Below are 6,203 nucleotides of genomic sequence, written 5' to 3'. Positions count from 1 at the left end.
TAGAAAAGAGAAGGGTTTACTAGGATAGATAATAGATGGAAATGATCACTCTGGACAAGAACTCAGGACTGAAAGGGGAGAATGTGACATGCAAGGCAGCCCTCCCTCCATTAATAATAGTGTAAGCCACAGTGTCATAAAGGAGAGAGAGAGAGAGAATGAGAGAGTGAAGCAAAATGCCTGCCCTTGAGATAGGAGGAATTGGGGGGTGGAGATGGGAGGGAAACAGGAGATATCAGTGACTGAAAGGGTACACTGGTAACGGATGGTGTACATGCTATGAATAAAACCCAACAATAGGAGCCAGAGAGATAGCATGGTGGTAGAGCGTTTGCTTTGCATGCAGAGGGACTGTGATTCGAATCCCGGCATCCCATATGGTCCCCTAAGCCTGCCAGGCGGGATTTCTGAGCGTAGAGCCAGGAGTAACTCCTGAGCGCTGCTGGGTGTGACCCAAAAACCAAAAAAAAAAAAAGGGGGGGGCGGTGAGGTGTCTGCCTTGCAAGCGCTAGCCAAGGAAAGGACCACGGTTCCATCCCCCGGCATCCCATATGGTCCCCGCAAGCCAGGGGCAATTTCTGAGTGCGTAGCCAGGAGTAACCCCTGAGCATCAAACAGGTGTGTCCAAAAAACCAAAAAGAAAGGAAGGAAGGAAGGAAGGAAGGAAGGAAGGAAGGAAGGAAGGAAGGAAGGAAGGAAGGAAGGAAGGAAGGAAGGAAGGAAGGAAGGAAGGAAGGAAGGAAGGAAGGAAGGAAGGAAGGAAGGAAGGAAGGAAGGAAGGAAGGAAGGAAAGAAAGAAAGAAAGAAAGAAAGAAAGAAATGAAAGAAAGAAAGAAAGAAAGAAAGAAAGAAAGAAAGAAAGAAAGAAAGAAAGAAAGAAAGAAAGAAAGAAAGAAAGAAAGAAAGAAAGAAAGAAAGAAGAAAGAAAGAAAGAAGAAAGAAGGAAAGAAACCCAACAATAAAATATTTTAAATCAATTGCTACTTTTTTTTTTTTTGAATAGGCTAATGCAACGAAGAAGTCAGAATGAGAAGGTAAAGGTACAAATTACTAGTAAAAGAGAAAAGAGTGGTACAGGAGGTTGGAGTAATAGCACAGAGATAGGGCATTTGCCTTGTACTCATCCAACCCTGGGTGGACCCCTGTTCAATTCCCGGCATCCCATATGGTCCCCTGAGCCTGCCAGGAGCAATTTCTGAGTGCAAGCCAGAAGTAACCCCTGAGTGCCACTAGATGTGACCCCAAAACAAAAAAAAAAAAAAAAAAAAAAAAGAGTAACCCCTGACAGAATTAGGAAGATCGCGTGTATACCATAAGTGGTAGCAGGAATTTAAACCAGGGTTTGTAACCTGGCAGCTGCATGCAAGACAAGTGCCTTATCTCTTGTATTATTAGCCCAACAAAGTTTTGCTTTCTCAAGGATTAAGAGAATGGTAAGAGAATTGCCACAAAGAGGAATGTAACAATACCTGTTTGAAGCTTTGTCCAGATAACCTCTCATTTGATGGAATACTGGCTCCATCTTGAAGCTGCTTACATCACTTCTTCCACCTCTTCCACCTGCACACTTGTACCTATCCTGCAGACTGGGGTGTTCAACATCTCCATGCCTACTCAAAGACGGGTGGTTGAAGAATGCTGGCCTAACCCTTCAGGTTCATGTGATGGTTGTGACAGGATCTTCTTAGCTCATGTTTGTCTTTAGTCCCAGTCTCTTCTTTAGATGGAGCCTTTCATAGGACAAATGCTTTCCCTTTAAGTTCTCTTCCTTGTCTTCTCAACATTTCCAAGAGCTAATGTCTTGGTCTGTTGAGCTACTAAAATAAAAAACCCACAAACTGAAGGCTTACACAACATTTCTTTCTCAAAGTTCTGGAAGTTGTTAGTCCAGGCTTTGTGCAAAGGCCAGGACCAGTGAGGACCTGATTGTCCTGTCTTCTTGCCTGCCATACCTTTATGTGATGAGACATTAGGAGAACAAGAGAGTTCCTCCTCTCTTCCCCTCATACTCTGATTCTGAGGCTTGAGTCAAAGTTATCTTACTGTTGTCGGTGACTTATCAAAGTGGGGAATGAGGGAGGTAAATTTGGGGAAAAAGTGCTTCTACCTTTCTACTCCACCCACCTCTGCCACCAGTGCTCAGGGAAATGGCTGGCTAGACTAGTTCAATTGCACTCATATGCACAGGCATTGTGGGTCTATTGCCTTTCTCTCACAGAAAAGACTTTCAGGAAGAGGTGAAATGGTGAAGCAAGAAAGTTTTTATTGAACATTAGAGAGATGGAAGGTGAAGAGGAATAGAAAAGTACATGTTGGGGCTGGTGAGGTGGCGCTAAAGGTAAGGTAGACGCCTTGCAAACGCTAGCCAAGGAACGGACCGCGGTTCGATCCCCCTGCGTCCCATATGGTCCCCCCAAGCCAGGGGCGATTTCTGAGCACTTAGCCAGGAATAACCCCTGAGCATCAAACGGGTGTGGCCCAAAAAAACAAAAACAAAAACAAAAAGTACATGTTTTGGGGCCAGAGTGATAGCACAGCAGTAGGGCATTTGCTTTGCATGTGGCCAAGCCGGGACTGATATGGGTTCAATCCGTAGCATCCCATATGGTCCCCCAGCCTGCCAGGAACAATTTCTGAGCACAGAGATAGGAGTAACCCCTGAGCGCTGCTGGGTGTGGTCCAAAATTTTTTTTAAAAGTACAAGTACATTGGGGGCCACAGAGATAGCCAAGGAAAGTTGTCACTCTTCATAATTTATACCATGGGACTGAAATAAAGATAAAAACCTGTTGTTTTGAAAAATCATTTGAGGGGCCAATGATTAACTCTGTGATTCAGCTGTGTACTATGTGGTAACTGTGTGGGACCCGAGTTGTAGTCCCAAAAATCCCCCTCAACAAAATTAGTTGAAAACAAAACTCAGGGGAAAATGTATAATACTAAAAGATCTATGGTGCAACCAAAAACAAATTCAGGACCGGAGAGAGAGCATGGAGGTAGGGCATTTGCCTTGTATGCAGAAGGACAGTGTTGAAATCCCAAAATCCCAGCATTTCATATAGTTCCCCCCCCCATCATACCAAGAGTGATTTCTGCCCGTAGAGCCAGGAGTAACCCCTGAGCACTGCCGGGTGTGACTCAAAAACAAAAACTAAAACAAAAAAATGTACAAATATATATTCTTGAGACAGCACTAACTTTACCAGAAGGAAATAAGAAACTTTGAGACAAACAAGAGAGTTAATGTGCTCAGGGGAGATTGCAGGCTTCAAGCACAAGCTCTGAAGAGCTTTTAGGTAGAGCTTTTATCTGATTCTTTCAATTGCTTACTCCCCACCCCATACATAAAAACTAATCTGGGCATTAGCAAACGAAAGCCTCCCTCTATTGATGGTCTCTATATAATCTCAGATTCTTCTAGTTGAATTAGCTGAATCTAATTTGCATCTCAAAGGGATGTGGTCTTCATGCCATTGGGCTAGAACTTCAGGGAGAGTTAATCTCCCCTTAAATATTATTATTACCTTAAAGTACTTTTCCAGGGACCCCTACCTACCTATCTGTACAGCTACCCTGAACAAGGAAAAGTTCTATTCAATTACCTTAAGTACAAAATAGTCATTTTAATTATTTTCCCCACCTGGTTGCTGTGTGCAAAAGCAAACATCCTACCTGTTATTGATACAGCCCTAATATCACAATTTCTTTATCTATTTATTTGTTCCTAGATATTTGGACTGTTTCCTAATGTTGGTTATTGTACTAAATGCTACTCTGATAATTACTGATAATTACAGAGGAATTCTTAAGACTTTAATGTGCACATAAAAACAACTAAGATGGGGCCGGCGAGGTGGCGCTAGAGGTAAGGTGTCTGCCTTGCAAGCGCTAGCCAAGGAAGGACCGCAGTTGGATCCCCCAGCGTCCCATATGATCCCCCCAAGCCAGGGGGGATTTCTGAGTGCTTAGCCAGGAGTAACCCCTGAGCATCAAACGGGTGTGGCCCAAAAAACCAAAAACCAAACAAACAAACAGATCCAGGCGGTAAGGAATTGCCAAGGTCATATAACTATTTTGTGATTCCCTAAAATGTGTGAAACACTGGAATAAACTCTAGAAATACTGATACGAATACGTCTCTTTTCATGCAAATGACAAAGGTGGATCATCTAGAGGCAAATTCAATAACCAGATGTATTAAGCAACCAATAACTGTGGAAAAGCATGTGGGAGCAGTGTCAGTGTGGCATGGCCAGTGAGTTAATGTTCCTGAAGGAAATGACCTCTAGGGGGATCTTTGAAAGTCAGGAGCACACCAGAAAAGACCAAATGAATGGGAAGCAACAGCCAGAGCAGAGAATGAGAAACAACACATGAGTCTGAGATTTGCAAAAGCAGGGCTTGTTGAGTGGAAGAGCTGTGACAACAGGCTGGAGTAGTTGCAGGGGCTAGGTTATACCAGTCATGGCATTTTTTTCTACTGACCCATGCTCTTTCTTGTGAAGCCTATGTCCCATGAAGTAAGGAGTCACTACTGAAAATCCTCAAATGGCCCAATAATTTCTATTAGGTGAGTTTCCTTTTTGTTTGTTTACTTGTTTTGGGGCCACACCCGGCAGTGCTCAGGGGTTACTCCTGGCTCTGTATTCATAAATTACTCCTGGTAGACTCAGGGGACCATATGGGATGCCCAGGATTGAAACCAGGTAGGTTGCATGCAAGACAAATGCTTTACTCACTGTGCTATCATTTCAGTCCCAAAGTGATAGTTTCCTATCAGGAGAACATATCAAGAAAAATGTTCTGCATTGGAAGACCTTATCTTTTCTTTTCTTTCTTTTTTCTGATATATATATATATAAAACCTTCACCAGTGCAACGTTCCCATCACCAATATCCCAAGTGTCCCTTCCACAGGGACCACAGGCTGTTTTCTTTACACTGACTATATAGAAAGAGGAGGTACAGTAAATGCTCCCCATATACACCTCAAACCAGGCCCTTTGCCTGGTCTGTATTGTGAATGTGGGGGGACAAAAAAAATTGAAAAATGTTCTGTTGCAATCTGGGGGTGATCCTAGAGCTGAGAGGCAGTAATAAACCCTGACACTGCTGGTTGTGGCCCAACACCCAACAACAACTACAATTAAGGGCACTTTGAACTATCAGTTTATCCACAAATGTCAAGGCAACAAAAACCTTCTTCCCCAACGTGTTCTTCTTTACTTTGCCTCCTAAAGCCAAGCAGAATAGTGTAGTGACTCATGGCAGATGAACCACAAATAATCCTGATTGCTTTCTCCCTCTATAATGTGCTATTCCATGTCAAAGGCCTTGTCAACAATTTTCTTTTTTTCTTTTTTTCTTTGGTTTTTGGGCCACACCCGTTTGATGCTCAGGGGTTACTCCTGGCTAAGTGCTCAGAAATCACCCCTGGCTTGGGGGGACCATATGAGACACCGGGGGATCGAACCTCGGTCCTTCCTTGGCTAGCGTTAGCAAGGCAGACACCTTACCTCTAGCCCCATCAACAATTTTCTAAAGAGATTGTCCAAAAGTAGTAGAGTCTAGTTTTTTTATTTTTAAATTTCTATTTTTTTCTTTTGGTGACACCCATTGGTGCTCAGAGCTTACTCCTGGTTGTGTTCAGATGTCATTCCTGGTGGGACTCAAAGGTGCCGGCTATCAAACATGGTTGGCCACATGCAAGACAAGTGCCTATTTATGGTAATATTATCTGGTCCTGACTCTAGCTTTTTTTTTTTTTTTAAAGAGGTTTGAGAATTCAAAAGTTCCTGAGTGACATCTAACTCTTCATCACTAGTGATTTTTTTTCCACTTTGGGTATTTGAAGATCAACTAAGATGCTTGAAGGAGCTACTTTTCAGTAGGCAACATCCTTTTCATTTGACTTTTTGACTTAGTTGGGTAATTTTTTTTAAGTTTTTAAAAATTTTTAGTTATTAGAAAAATCCAGCGGCTTATGTCTAAGATCATTACTGTGCTTCAAGTGCTAATGACGAACAAGTTTGGAAGGTTTCACTGGGTCACTTAGGATAGATAGAAGAGAGAGGCCAGAGTGGTGTCGCAAGTGGTAATGCTTTTGCCTTGCATGCGCTAACCTAGGATGGACCACAATTCAATTCCCTGGAGTTCCATATGGTCCCCCAAGCCAGGAATGATTTCTGAGCGCATAGTCAGGA

The 6,203-nt window shown here is 42.9% G+C and overlaps 1 non-coding gene across 1 annotated transcript; it reads left to right on the top strand.

Moving 5' to 3' along the window:
• Nucleotides 1–4,905: 4,905 nt before the first annotated feature.
• On the top strand, nucleotides 4,906–5,039 carry LOC126026418 (small nucleolar RNA SNORA51). Its single transcript, XR_007501700.1, has one exon. It is a non-coding gene; the product is annotated as a small nucleolar RNA SNORA51 (small nucleolar RNA).
• Nucleotides 5,040–6,203: the final 1,164 nt, after the last annotated feature.

Source organism: Suncus etruscus, chromosome 13, assembly GCF_024139225.1.
Source record: "Suncus etruscus isolate mSunEtr1 chromosome 13, mSunEtr1.pri.cur, whole genome shotgun sequence".
Taxonomy (NCBI): domain Eukaryota; kingdom Metazoa; phylum Chordata; class Mammalia; order Eulipotyphla; family Soricidae; genus Suncus; species Suncus etruscus.
The sequence above is the reverse complement of the archived record's forward strand: the minus strand, read 5'-3'. Positions and strand labels throughout refer to the sequence as shown.